Raw genomic sequence first — 16,097 nt, 5'->3', positions numbered from 1 at the left:
AATGCCAGAGTTGTACCTACTGAGTTGTGGGCAATGCGGACAGGGGATACTGCAGAGCCTTTTGTCTGGATTGAGACTGATAAGGAGAAGAAGGACAAGGTCATGTTCACCGGGGACAATTTTTCTCTCCTACGGACGACCATTGTTCAGGTCTTTATAAACCTGTCGGGGTCCCAGCTTGGCCAAAAATTCACTTACTGGGCACAGTGTGTGTAAGTTCATACTCAAAGCATCCATTTATCTTTGAAAGGCTTGCACCACTAAGACCTTAGGTAAGAATATGAAGCACTAAGCACAAAAGGAAAATTATTGGATAATAGGAATTGAGTACATTTAACACATTGCTAATATTTCATCAAATCTTGTTTTCTTATGAAAAATAATTTTACAGTGAAATACATTTCTAGTGCACTAATTTTAACCACATATTCAAGTATGTTTTTTTAATGTAATGCTAGACACTTTCGGCACTTGTCCACAGTCTATCTATTTTAACACTGTGGATAACTAGTGCTGCTTAATATTGTTGTTACCTAGCCTAGCCTTAAAGTAGGAGTGACCAAAATGGACTGAAACCTTATTTTAAAATTAATATAACTTTTTTTATTGTGTTCATGACACAGTGTTAAAAATCTTAAGTATTTTTGTCTATAAAATAAAGTAGTTAGTCTAGAATCTTGCAAATTTTGCCTCAAAAATGAAACTCAGGCAAAATCAAACAGATGAACAAAGAAATTAGATGGTCAATTATTTGTATTTCTTTTATGTGATAAAACAGCACAAAAATAATGCATAGTTGTGAATAGAAATGAAATGGACAAATCTAAAAAGCAGGGGAGGCAAATATCTTGTATGCTTGTTCTGTGAAGGATTCAGAGGTCTGTTAGAGGACATTACTGAACAAATTATTCAAGATTTCACTGAGGTCAAGTTATAAAACAATGAAAAAACGAGTATGGCAGAACTATAAGCAAAAAGTTCTTCATAATCTTGCTTTTGGTATTCTCTCCTTCACCAGAGACAAGTAAGCTTGTCTGATATGATGAAAAGACAGATGGAGCCAGTCTTGGAAGAAAACCTAAGCCCACAGCCCAGGACACAGCGCAGTTTCAAAGATCGTGTCACACTGTGAGATCTCAATATCTCAGTAACCACTGTCACAATGCTTGATGTAAGATGCTGGACTTGTTACTGCAGGCCAATTGTGTTCATAATGAAGCTATATCAAGTTACGAGTGTTAACTGTCTATTGCACCTATTATTAGAGTCAGGCGCTGAAAGGAGGGAGAGGACAATGAAAGAAAAGAAACATCAATAAAGTGCCAATAGATGGGCAAAAGAAAGAAAAAAAGTCAGAAATCCGTCGCAGCTGCAGTGACACTGCACAGTTTTGCCGGAAAATGTCCGACACCGCTTGATATTTGTAATTTCTTGCTTTTTGGGGGACAGCTGAATTGGTGACCAGTGCTTCTGATACATCGAGTAAGTGGAGGCCAAGATCATGACCAGATATTTCCTTACGTAGCACAATATTTTGGCAGATGGTCAGTGAACAGACAGCACTGAACCTGGTTTCAGAAGCTGCAGAAAATATTGAGGCAAGAGTGGCCATGGCCTTAGAGATAAAGCCAGGGCTGCAGTGAAATAGTTTGAACTGAAGTATATTCATCTCTAAGAATAGCTCAGGTTCAAATCTAATTGAGCCTGAGCTTTTGTGCAAAGAAAAATGGGTAATGTGCAAACCTGATTTAAAACATACCCGAAAGACCTTCAGTTGCAACTACAACATAACGTATTTTCCAATGTACTACATCATGAGGAATGACCACATATGGATGGCAGACTTCAGATTTTTATTAATAAATAAAATGGAGTTTGTGGTATAAATACTTTTGCAAGGCATAGCTGCTGGAATTTATGTCATCAGAATGCCCCTATCTATGCRTGTATTCCAATGAAGCAGGCCATTATTGTTTTGAACATAAGAGTTGAATTGTATATTTATATCATAGGTTCATTTACCACAAAATGCTAATCAGCCACTCTTTAGTTATACATTCACATATAGTCAGTCCTTATTCAGAGAAATTCTGCATCCTTGCCATCACATGTAGGCTTTTTTTATAATCTGCAACCTCAATAAAATTTCTCAGGAACAAATGTCACCCACCTACCAGTGTGCCCAGACCACCAGATCACTCTTCCCAAGATCCCTATACGATTTTCACAAAGTGTGATACAACCAGTGGGCAACCCAGAGGCTCTACAGTATCTTGTGCTAACATTCCTGTTCAAGATAGTTCACAGATAATTTAGATATTAAATATATATATATATATTTTTATCACATCAACACTCAATTATAAGCAAAGGTAAGAAAAACAAGTATACTTTTTGATATTTTACCATCAACCTTTGGGGTCTTTGGTGGTCTTTAATGCAAGTAGAGACATTATTTTAGATTTTAATGGTTTCAGCAGCATCTTTTAAGTAAGACATCAAAAAAACTCTGCCTTTTGCCCATGGGAATTTTATGAAGCCTGTTAAATCAATGTTAATCCAAGCACCTGTCATCACATACTAATTTGCCAAAACCTTTAGGGGAGGTTGTTTGGTATAAGGCATTTAGCACTTGAGGGTAAGATAGTACACAAATTTTAATGTTTAGCCTTTAGATTCATGTCTGCACAACACGTTCTTTGTATCCTTCGTGGTTCTCCAACTCAATTGCAGTTTATGAATCTCTTGGAAACTGTGTCTTTACTAGACAGATTATAAGATTAGAGTCAAAGTAGAATGCTTCTCTAATCCAAAGAGCTGGGTCAGGAAAGTAAGTGCAGCCAAAAAACTCAGGTCTGTGTAAACGTCACATTTTAACTACGCTGCGGGCGTCACAAATTCCACATGGCAGCTAACTGGAGCTGGAAGGACGTAATTTCATTCAAAATGTTTATCTCCAGATAAATCAAACAATAATGGAGTGTCATATGTTACTATACAGCTGTGTGTTTTATATAAATATCCATTACACCAGAATTTGTATTTTCTTCTGAACGACAGCTTTTCTTTATATGTTTTGGTGGGTGAGAGCTTCAGTGCTTCTGGAAAAACGGCGCTTCGCAGCCAAATTGACATTCACTGGAGTGTGCCACCCTCCTGTCATTTTGTCAACACCATCGCTGTGTGGAGTTCAGCCAAGCAAGACATCTGACAGACAGTCAAACGGGGGTGGTGGACTTCAGCAACATAACACCCTCTCGCTGCCCTCTCTGTGCCCAGCGGTGAGGTTCAATGCTTACACACACACACACACACACGGACAAACGAAGAAAGGACACATTTGCAACAAAGGCTTACACTTTGCTCTTTGGCCCTCTATCGGCACATTCTGCAACACAGACCTCTTGGCACTTTTTCAGAACTAAGGAGTCAGACAGGCACAGATTGATCAGAGAGATGCAATCAGCAAGAGAGGGGACTGCATGAGTGAGTTTACATCTGTAGCCAAAAAGTAGTCCTGACAAAGGAAATTGATTGGAAAGTACCAAAAGCCTCTTAGTGCTGAAAGCATCATTGGAAGATTACTGCTTGCTGCTCAGAAATTATCAGCACCACAGGACATTTACATTTCTTATTCAAAGCTACTTAGTATTAAAATCCAAATAAATTAATAGGAAAGGCACAAACCAAAACCGAACAAAAGTCAAACACATCTGAAAAAAAAAAAATTATANTATATATATAAACAGAAACGTCCAAACAAAGTGTGCATGATGGTCATCACAGGTGCACATGCCAGCTTGCTGATTGCCTCTTGTCATCACAGCTTTCTTTTGCCAGTGTGCTATATGTGTTCTGTTAAATGTGCACTGTTTCTCACCATGCTTTACTTTGCTTGCTTTCCATGTGTCTACCATAATCCCAGTAAATGACAGTGGCAGAGTTAAAGGTCCTCACTTTCAAATCCTTTAAATATGTGTAAAATTGAAGGAAACCATCACAACAAAGCTATTGTCCCACACAACCCAACAAAAACACTGCTGTGGTACAAACATTATAATAGCCAGTAGACAAATTTGTTGTTAATTTCAAATTTAAAAACATGATGTGAGTGTTAAGCACAAATGCATCGCCACTTAAAAGAAAAAGAGAAAAACATGACAAGGAAAAGATTGTACTTATTTCTGCAAAAGGAATATGTGCTTAGGCAACCCAGCAATCATTTAGATAACATGGAAATATTACCTTATGTAGCAAAATATTTGGTAAGATTAATATTTAAGTAAAAGTACACCAGTCCCGTACCTGTCAATTAACTTTTTTCATCCTATTTTCTTGGTTGGGTTAGTTAGGTTATTATTTTTCTAATCAACTTTATAAGTGTCTGTCTGCATCTTTAAAAATATGCATGAATACACTTAAAATTTTTCACTTCTTAAAACATTACTTGGCCTAGTAAAAACCGTTTTTTGCTTCCCACATTAGCTATTGAGAAACAACTTCTTACAGGCAGAGGACAGTGCAGAAAATCAGCATCATCATTCAGAACTCTTTTACTGGTGAGGGTTGAAATTCATCTGGAGAAATTGATTTCATTGGGTGAAATCCCAAAGAGCCAGGCTAAGTAATATGGTTTGTTAATCTTGAAGTGTGCATCACATACTGTTTTCTTACAAAGATCAAAATTGATGCAACATGTTTTATTATTAACCATGGCCACTATTAAAAATACTCTACAACTCAACAAACAAGTATAGGGTGTAATAGTGAGTTTCTAACAAATAAATGAATGTAGTCTATGTAGTTTGTCATGTTTAATACTTCCCTGTTAGTTTAGTGTAATTAGGTACAAATATAAATTACTTCACAGTCTATTGAATATCCCAATGAACTTATGCAAAGATTGTTGTTCCAACAATATTTCACTATACATTATAATAATGCCTAGTAGGATGAAAATGATTATGATTTTTATTGTTGTGCACATTTTTGATGGATGCAGGTAGAGGCCTGGAGGGGAAAATCCACTTTTTTATTAAGAAAAATTGCTTAGACATACACATTCTGAAAATGCAAATTCCAGGTTTGACTTAATTAAATGAGTTTTCCACGGTTCCGCTGGATAGCTGTTATTTCAATTTTGCATATTTTTGAAAGTGACAACAAATTTATATAAATTGTCTTCTTTGACCAAAGCCTATGAATTAATCACATCTCTGACACTTTGCCTTTCCTCAAGACACTATTTTCTTTTGCGGCGAATAAGCAGGGGTCTCCTCAGTGCCATCAACTACCAAGGTCTGCAGGCATAAAAATATGAAACAAAAACCATTTACGAGATAAACTGCCACAGTGGGCAATACTGAATGACTTCTCTGTATTAAATGCCAACTGTCACTGCTGAAACTCATCCCTTCTTAGGCACACACTGAACAACACACTTATCAGTTAGGTGTCATGGCAAAACAGTGGAACAACAGGGAGATTGGGGACTCGCATGGAACCGGCGCTTGTCACCCAAGATGGATCCTGACACCAGAATATGCTCAGGAAATGATTAGATAACAATAACAGAATCCACACAGGCGTCTTTGAGGAGGTGTACTGGTGCCCGATAAAGGATTCAGATTTATGTATCCTTCACCCAAAGAAGCAGATATGTTTCTTGAAAAATGGTACATGGAAGCTTAATTTGATATACTGTACAGTTTACTTAGCAGAGAGGAAATGCAGAGGGGTTAATAAAAGACAGGAAATGAAAAACACAGAAGCAGTTTGGCAGCTTTATGTGGTGTCTTTAGAAATCAATTTCATCTCATGAACATCTGCTTATTTGGTTTCTCCTTGAACACTGAGCACAAATCTGCCAGACAGTATTAGAATGTGCATCATGCCATCGCGCAGTACAAAAATTTTATTTTTTCCTTAGGTAAAGTGGAATAATTATGTAAATGGGTCCCAGACAAGAGGTGTTTTGTGAAATAGAACGCAAACAGTTTAAAAACAAATTCTGGCAGCTAAGCCTTTCATCCAATGTGCATACGTTCAGCACTGATCAGGCCTCAATTACTCAAAGGCATTGTATCTGCACAAAAGCTGTACATTTACAGCCTTGTGTTGCACCTAATTTGAAATTTGCACTGGTTCTAAATGCTAAAACCTATTAATAACAGTTCTCCCAACAGAACTTAGACTGACCCACAACAATTAAACTGCACAAAGTAAAGACATATCTTATAGCTGACTGACCAAAACAAACACCCTTTTCAGGAGTAATTCCTTCAGCGGGATTCAGATGGGAATCCACAATGAATAAGCAATAAGTTAATCCCTCTTACTAAATTTATTTCAGGTTTTTCAACACCACTTTTATTCAACTATAACTATATCACAAAATCAGGAATTTTTGTTTTCATTTTGTGCGACCAGGCACTTAGCAGTTGGCTAGAAAACTAATCTTAAGCTGGTAACATTTGAAGTGAATAACTGCATATGAAATATGTAACATTTACCTACTGAAAAGGGTAAAAGTGTATCCCGTATGCTGGTGACTTTAGAGAGAAATATTAAGGTTCGAATCAAATGACATGGTTTGACTGAAACTTTTTATTTGAGTTGAAGTTACTGTCAATGTGCAGGTTTTTGAAAGACCCAATACCAGTGTTGCACAGTGTACAAGCGCTTTGTTAAGAAGGTTGAACAGACTGTTTCAATGGAACTAACTGTTCTGTATCAAGGATTATTCAACATCCTGTAACCTTTAAAATTACGCATTGAGAAGAGAAGAGAGTGGCGAATAAATACAGAAAAACATATTTAGGCTTGGGGAAAAAAGAAGAGTGGTACTTTTTAACAGCATTGTTTTTTTTAAATAGTGTGCTTTTACCTACTTGTATACAAGATGTTCTTTCAAACAAGGTATATATTTGTATATTGTACTGTGTGAAATAATTCTATACTATATAAAGGTTTTGCTCTCAAAAATGAAAAAAGGAGAATACCAATAGAGATTGTGAACCTGAATTTGTATCACAGATGTTTAACTAAGGCAACATTTCTATGCACAGGTGTCGCTGGCATGGTGCCCAGTGCTTCAGCTGGAATAGATACGTCACATTTATAGAATTTTATTATATAGTTATTATAATTCAAGATGTTTATACATTTTCACATAATGCAAAGGTTCAAGCTCATTTGAACATTTTGAGTGAATGTGAAAAACATTTAATTTCAAAAGCATTCATCTCTTTGCTGGTTAAAAAGACATGACTGTAGAGCTTATTTACATACATGTAGATCTTACATGAAATTTCAACTTGGTGAATAAAAGAAAAAGGGAATGAAAATAACTCAGCTATGGGTTAGGGTTAGGGTTATGACGACATCAAAACTAACCATCTATATTCTCTGATATCTCCAATGTTCCAGTAATCATGCTTCTGAGGATTCCACTTCAATCTGTACTCAACCAATTATGGGCCAATACACTGTGGAAAAGGATGAAATCAGAGAATATGCAGATTGGTGATTCAGCTTAATTATTGTTCAAGTATTCCCTGATTAAGAAAGGAATCCCATGAAAGCTCAGGAAAACTGGGATGAGTAATGTGATTAAAAATTCTTTCTACCTTTATAACTGTTGCATAGTTAATCTGGTCTTGCACAACCAATGGAGCTAACAAAAAACCCACTGAAGGGATGTGGAGGATCACACTGTGAAGGGCAGTATCTTGGTGTGCAAGCATGAATACAAATTAATTCAAATTTTTGATGCATTTATTACTTGCAATTGACGCAGGCAATACAGATCTGGAAGAGACATACCCCAAAAGACCTGCTGCTATGAGAAGTGGTTCTACGAAATACTGACTCAGGGAGGCTAAATACAAATGCATACCAAAACCTATTTAGTTTGTAAAACAAATTAAAACCTTGTATTATTTGTATTCCGTTTCACAAATGTACACTCCCTTGTGTTTGTCCAGCACATAACTGCTCAAAAACGTCCACTGAAACTTTTCAGCAGATGAATAAATTCAAAGAAAACATGTTTTTTTTTCCTATGCAAGTGGTCAGACTGGAAACAAGCTGAAAATATAAAATGTATTGATCACGCACTTTAGTTCAAGCCCATGCAGTAATGTCACAGCTCTTTCAGTGCCACCAAGAAACGACGCGCTCCCAGGCTAATTTGGCTGAGGAGCAGCAAAGCCATTCTACAACAATCCCCACAATGAATACTGACATTTTATATGCAAAGTTACCATGACAAAGAATGGCGCACAGCGTTTGTTTATTATGCTTATGCATCTTGCATTTCACTGTATAACAAAAAGCCTGGGCTACTAACAACTCATCACTTAAACAACACAAGCAACATGTTTACAAGGACCAAGTAATTAGCTGTCTGCCAATTACAGCTGTGACTAATATCTGTGCTGACAAAATCAAGTTCTCGAGAATGCAGTGATTAAAACTCATATAGCTTCCACAACTTGATCAATATTTCTGTGGCAGTGCATCAAATGGCAAAAGTGAACAATATAGAGTAGTAAGATCTCCATAAACTGCCAAGCTCAAAGTTTTCAAACCTGTAATCACTGGCCTTTTTAATTTGTCATTAAAACTATTTCTGTTTGTCTAATAAATAATTTTTATGTCATTCCTATCTGGGTGGGTTTGCATGTTTTTTTTTATCTTTCTTTGACAAACACCTTTTGCAATCTACTCATTTTATATAGACTGTGTGAAATGTTATAAATGAAAGGTCAGGTGTATTTGAAGGTGGGTGGGAATAGGGCAAGGTTTCATTGTTATTTAAGGATCTTTAAGCCCAGCTAAGTATGTAAATGCATACAAAAGAGCAAAATAAATAAATAAATTCTGAGCCACACATCTTTAATGTGAATTACACTTTTGTGATAATGCAAAGTTTCATTTTACATGGATGTTTTTTTTTTCCCTTGTCTTATCTGGAATCAATTTCTCAAGAGAAAAACTACTTGGGAGTTTCATTTCTGAAGATTAAATATTGCACTGCTGTATGCTGCTCTAGTTTGCTTTAAAGATATCTGAATTTAACTTTCAAAAAGGAAAGAACTTGTATATGCCTTGAATTTATATGAGAACTGTGTGAAGACTTCAAAACCACATATGAGAGTTGTGATTAATTACGACTTTGCCTCACTCACTTTTCAAAGTTTTGTTAGTGGTGGCATTATGTTGCAGTTTGCATCTATGTATAGGTTTAGTTAAAGATAATACTTCTGGACCATTGGATGAATTTGGATCTTTCTTTTGTCTCAATGTACAATTCTGGTAAATCATTTGTTTTTCTTTTTTTGCTCACCATTGTTTGTCCCTTTTAGATGTAACAGCCAGAGTAGGTGTGTATGAGAAGGGCCGGCCCAGCATTTCCTGCTTAACAGGCTGTATGATGCATCACTGGATTCTACCAAATGGAGGGGTTTCTGTTTTTTTTCTTTTTTCTTTTTCTTTAAAGTAACCTTTTGAGTTGCCCTGTATTAACTGTTACTTTTTTAGAACTGGAACTGATGGCTGATGCTGTTTTTTGTTCTCCTGTTTTGACCATTTGGCTGCAGTAGTATTCACGTGTTCTTGACCATTTGACTACATGCTAGTGTAGTCAAATGGTCAAAACAGGTGAACAAAAACAGCAACTAAATGATGTGCAAAATAAAAATTTGAATACAGGGCAACTCAAAAGGTTACTTTAAAGGGGAAAAAACCAAACAATATTAAAAAGGAAACCCTCTATTTGGTAGAACCCAGTGATGCAATCAGTGACATACAGCTATTTAAGCAGGAAATGCTGGGCCGGCCTCTCCCATACACCTGCTCCAGCTGTAGCATCTAAAAGGGACAAACAATGGTGAGTAAAAATGAAAAACAAATGATTTATCAGAAATGTACCTTGAAACAAAATAAACATTCATATTCATCCAATGACCCAGAAGTGTTAGCTTTAAGTAAAACATACATGAATGTTAATTGCCAACACCTGGGATAGTGAGCGAAGCAAAGTTGCAGCAATGTTTGAATTAAAGTAGTATGACCAACTATAGAGAGTAAATGAATCAGAAATAAGAATAAGTGACAATATAAACTGAATCGTTTAGTGGTGGGCCAGACGACACAGAAACCTTGGAACATGTGCTAAGCAAACAAGACAAAACCCCATGTTGGTGCGCCTATCACTTTAAGGAAAACCACGTGACCCATACAGTTTCTGTGTTGTTTGGTTGTAAACATGCCAAATTTGTTTGTTGGATGGAGATACGTTGTGTTCTTTGCTTTGTGTTGGTTTTTGGCTTGTACTTCAATACCTGCATGGATCAACCAAGGAAGAGGAAATTTTCCTCATGTATCAATTTGATCTTATCACAAAGATAAATTATTATTCCGTTCTCATTTCCACTTTTGATCATATTTCTTTCGACTTATTCCAGTTCCTTTCTATAGGATATTTGAATTGGTTTACATGGATTAACTTTTATGTTAACAGTCCCATGATAAACCCTGATGTTTCCAGAAAGCAGGCGATTGAACTGGACATTGAATGCGACCATCTGCTCCCAGGTTTGTCACGATTGTTTATTGTGTTTACTTATATTTTAATGTTCTTGTAAATCACTCCATATAATTACAATGAATTAGTAACACAGATGCATTTAATTTTTTTCTTCAATGGCAACCTGTGGTAGCAGCTGAAGATGGAAGTTGAAGAGAGCAAGGCCAAGTCAAATGTCACCACCGATTCAGCCATTATCGAGGTACAAAGATGCATCTCCACACCAAGATCACCTCTACAATACTGGGAATTGCAAAAACTACATTACTCTACCTTATACAAACTTGCAATTAAATTTCTATGTACACCGTCATCATCAGTGTCCTGTGAAAGGGTGTTCTCAAAAGCAGGAGAAATGGTTTGTAAATGCCGCAATCACCTTGGCCCAAAACTGTTACAGCAACTGATTATTCTAAATAAAAACATGTGAATGAACTTTATTCACTCTGTTTCCAGTCTTTATTGAATTTGCCTGCAATGACTTCTTAAATCCAGCAGATATCACTGCAAGTGATACAGCAACACAGTTTCAACGCAGTGTTGACAGTTTGGGAAATGTGCCATACACCCAATGGGGCCTCATATGCCCATCACTAGAACCACTTTGTCATAGTGCTCTTTCTTCGAGACCTAATCACTTTGAAGTGAAGGATATTTGAAGTTGTGAAGGTCCAAATTCATCATTTTGCAATAGCCTTAGTGAACATAGTTTGTTTCTTATCACAAGCTGTTCTAAGTCTATGTATAAATATGCCCAGGAGTTTTMAATCTGTGGTGTTCATTATTAYAGGTCCTAATTTTACATYTTTCTAACTTTTGCATGTAGCTCAGTTTTTGCAAGAGGATCCGGTTTGGTGCGTCTGCCTGTTCCTCTGACAGCAAGGACTGATGGTGTCCATGAGTAATGCAGTTTTCAGATTCAGAAAATGCATCTGTCTACAAAGCCATTGGTGATGTTACACTATTGTGCTAAGCTAATTCCATTTGTACAAGAATATTTGCTTGCTTGGTTTGATACAGCCCCAAACCTTTGCCRTTGCAGTTCTTTTTCTCCAGTTTTTGTCTCGTTATTTATTTTTTCTTTCWCCATCACACTTAGTGTAAACAGAATTATGTTGTGACTGCTATAACCGTCCTCCTTTGAAACAAATGGCCCCTTGAAAAATAAGCAGTTGTGTGAAATAAAAGCATTGTGTCAGACATTTTATCTCAAAGTTTTTGGAGATGGCCCTCTTGAGTCATCAAAAGAATCCTTTACAGCTCTATTATAAAAGTGAAAATATGTATATATATATATATATATATAAATAATTTTTTTTTTTGTAAGTGTACATCCTTTTTCCAAATGGGATCCTAGATAAAATAAATAAAAAATACAAACTTGGATTGTTTCTTTTTTCTCAGTTCCAGTATGTCTTGACATTTATTCAGTAATAATTTGKATAACTATTAAAAGGAATGTAAGTTGCTCTTTCTAAGATATTACAATGTTCTGTGTGTTGGATTATGATTTGGGAAAGTGCTCTCTAACACATTGGTCCAAAATCTCCCAAAAGTGCTGACTTAGGTTAATAACGTAATTGCCATAGCCAATGATTTACATCCATTCAATWCACTTTAAGCCATTAAATTACTGCTCCTGCCCACTAAATTGGGGGCATCACTGTCACAGAGAAGACAAACCCCATCAGGATAGAAATGCTTCATAAGAGGATAAAGGTGATCATTTAGATGAATGTAAGTACTAATTTTCTGTGACCTGTTCCTGTGCAGGACATGACTAGATAACCTCACAGTCAGGGTTCATGTATTCAAGCTGTTCTCTTTATGATCAACACTCATGGACTTGACCACTCAGGAATATAGAGGAGCATGGTTCATCTGACCATATGACTTTTTCTAGGTCTCTTGAGACCATTGCCCAGGGTTTTTGTACCACTGWACTTTCGAAAGTGCATCCGTTTTTGTAACGAGGGGTTTAAGCACWTCAACACGTTTTTTATTTTATTTTATTTTTTTATATCCCTCCAGGTATTTGGCGACATATTGTGCTTGCTCTCTGACTCACCATGTCCTGCTTCAATTTTCCATTCACCAGAGTTCTCCTTATGCTTTTCCTTATATACTACAGAATGATACAAGAAGCATTGTTATCTGAAGTGTGTTTTGCACCTAGTCTAGTGGGATCATTTAGAAACACAGCATACAAGCCCTACGTCCGTCATATTAGTCATATAGATTGTGTTTTCTTGCCATCTTAAAACTAAATTTTTAGGGTAATATGCATGTTTCATAGATGTAATTTAAATGTTAACAATTGAGCTATATATTCAGTTTTCTAAAAAATATATTTATTTCATGTATWGATATATATAAAATGCTTTAAAATCTTCAAACAGGCAGACCACAGCACTTAAMAAAATAACATTTGCTATTGATTATTTCAACTAAAAAGTAAACAGTTTTAGGTGGAATATCRAAAGGCACTATGAGACTATGGAACAGTAGAAGAAAAAGCACTCAAGCATATAATATTAGACATCTAACTTAGTAATTTAGTAAAATTTTAGTCAGAAACAAAATAAAATAAACAATTCTTCTTTCCTTTCTAATAATATAAAGAGAGACATTTGCTGGGTATTACATAAAAAGCACTATGGTGATTTAGTTAATAATTGTGAGGCTATGTATGTTTTATTAATTCTTCTTATTTAAATTTTTTAAGATTAAAACTGGCCTGCCTGCTTGACATATATTTTGCTTCTTTAAAGCTGACTGACGTTTAATAAAGTACTGCCCTGTGTAATGTCAGGCAWTTTTTTTATGCATTATGATCAACTATAGAAAAATTAAATAAATCAGAAATAAGAATAACGGACAAGTGATGAACACAAACTAAACCACTTTATCACAAAGTAACAATAGCCRTTAATTTTGCTGCTGAAGACAGCTTGGCATTTTCTCTTTGGACAACTATATATAAGACCAAAGTGACTGTTAGCTTCTCATGGTGAGAAAATATCTTGGAACAGCTTTGGATACATAAATAATACATAACWGTTGATGGTGAACTGAGGTATGTGATTGTGAGCATTACCAGCTCTATTGAAATGAAAGCGAAGTAAAGATCCTATTGTAGATTTAAGCGTCGGCTCTCAAGTGAAATATACTGAGAATCTTTGTTGTAGCTCATATGGACATGTGTAGAAAATTTGCATTGTTATTGTAGTCGTTGATATATATATATATATATATATATATATATTTCCTGTTACTTTGCTGATAAGTAAAAGCTAATACTTTAGTGTAGTTTTATGCATTTAATTTCTCTTTTTTGGTCGAGTCCCATGTATCCAATATAATTTACTTCTTAGAATGACTTTTTTTTTTTTACTTCACAACCTTAAACCACTGGTTTTTGCATTTTACATAAAGTTAATTATCAATTTTAAATTAATTTCAATAATGACACTCGCATCATTGTCCACTTCTGCTTGTATCAACATTGGCAATGGTGCTAGCCAAGTGTTATAGTAAATGTAATATATGTTGTACAGTTTCAGTTTCCAAAGTCTTCACAGAACACATAATCTACTATGTGGCCTTGAATATAAAACACATGGCTACTTTTCACCCAGCACTGATCTTGGTCCTTTTAATTACTTTCTCATTTGTTGGAGCCACCCAAGGTTCTGTTTATTGTGGCCCACTTCATTACTGTCATGAGGTGGTGTGGTTGCCATGGTGTGACCATTACGCCTYGTCCTTTGAATTTTAATTATCATTCTCTACCCGATTTGAGCTGCGGACATTCCYAGCCTGAACAAATATAATCTTGTCTCATCTTGATGACCCCACTCCTGAAGGTTGTGTTTTTGATTGTGGCTGTACAATAGACGCAGTCTGATGATATGGTAAAATTGGAACGCAGTAAATCGGTACGTGTAAATCACACACAAATGTACTATGATGCATGAGTCAAGTCACATTCACAGTTATTCATCAGAAAACTCTCTGTGATCAAGCAAATRGCCATTCTCCCAYGTTTTTWGTCACTTTTGACACTTCACCCATTTTCCACCAGCCTGCCGTTCTGTGACATGCACAAATGTTTACACAAAAATATAAAAAATGTGAGTTTGTTTAGATGATGGAGCTTACCCGCTTTCAACCCAAACTGAGACAAACGGCAGCATAAGTATWAGTTGCTGACTTGAACTAGAAATGTCACTGCGCTCTGACGCTAAATTCATAACAGACATAGTTTAGCTCTCCCACTACTTCATYTGTACTTTTCTAAGAATCCGATGGCTGAGTTGAAACAAGACAAATCAAAGTGTGGAGTTGCAAACCTGTGTCGATCACTGCCATCTTTGCAGCTGCTATGAAACGTCTACAGAGGTCGGGTTTTGAGAAAGCTAAAGTGCACCAGGAGGACCTTCAATTCATATTAATGCAAAGTTAGATGCTGAGTTCAAAGTCTTTTCAAGGTTACAGACTTTTGAATTTAATATAATCTAAATAAATTGATCCCTGTAATATGTTCTTACTTAGGTAAATGGAAAATCTACCCAGAAAGAAAATGTTGGCTAGTTTCCATATTATAAGTACTGCTAATCATTTTCTGTCACATTTGATGTATGCGATTTGAAAACTCAGTCTCAGTATTAGTATCAAGAAAGCTCACAGTTTCTCARAGCTGCTGCTGTTTGTGTTTYCAGCCTGGTATTTAAGGCATTGCACACAAAGACATTCTCTGTGAAACCTGCACAAAGAAATGGTAACAATGGAGAAATTTGATTGSTACACAAGTGCATAAAACAGACAGATGTACAGAACATCATGAGTTACTAAAGCAACCTGATTGAATTGTGTAATAGAGGTCTTTTTAATTGCTGTCCAAAACATTCATAAATATTTGACTTTCCAGGGATCCGACCAGAAATCACCATTTCCAAGAAGAGTCTGCTAAGCTAACAGACATCAAAAGTGTGTCAAGTCAATGTGTCAAATATGTCACAAGAAATACCTTAAAGGGAATATTTGAAAGTGTAAAAAGGAGGACCTGTTTGATCCTAAAGGTGAGAGAAGGGGGGAAAAAAAGCAAAAGAGCAGAGTTGCTGTTTTAGCCTCCCAATCCTTACCAAACAGTGGACGGTCATATCTCAGGGGGCTCATGTCGATGCAGCCTTGTCTTTAGTCTAAGCACAAATTAATTACTGCAGACACATGGCTATTCACCACATRCGCATGGCCTGTGTAACCAACTCACTCCACAAGTCAGATATTAAAGCAAGCAAGAATGAGTAAAAAAAATAAAAAATACACTTGTGACAKCTTATGCATCATAAGTTGTCAATATTATAAKTGAGCATTCATTTYAGAGATRGAATGAATTGACAATTTYATCAGTAAAAAAATAAATAAAAATAAATGGTAGGTCTAAATTTTAAAATCTCAAATGTTACTTGCAGACATTGTAATTCATTCTGACATATGAATTACA

At 35.9% G+C, this 16,097-nt stretch overlaps 1 protein-coding gene and 1 long non-coding RNA gene across 2 annotated transcripts in view; one reads left to right on the top strand and one right to left on the bottom strand.

Moving 5' to 3' along the window:
- The window catches only part of luzp2 (leucine zipper protein 2), a 168,549-nt gene that overhangs the window by 147,857 nt on the left and 4,595 nt on the right, over positions 1-16,097 (bottom strand). The gene's annotated exons all lie outside the window — the stretch shown is intronic.
- On the top strand, positions 9,809-11,031 carry LOC103462720 (uncharacterized). The gene is made up of 3 exons (XR_533387.1): positions 9,809-9,892; positions 10,526-10,599; positions 10,728-11,031. It is a non-coding gene; the product is annotated as an uncharacterized LOC103462720 (long non-coding RNA).

The sequence above is a fragment of the Poecilia reticulata genome, linkage group LG3 (assembly GCF_000633615.1).
Source record: "Poecilia reticulata strain Guanapo linkage group LG3, Guppy_female_1.0+MT, whole genome shotgun sequence".
NCBI lineage: Eukaryota > Metazoa > Chordata > Actinopteri > Cyprinodontiformes > Poeciliidae > Poecilia > Poecilia reticulata.
This window is presented reverse-complemented; position numbering and strand designations above follow the sequence as displayed.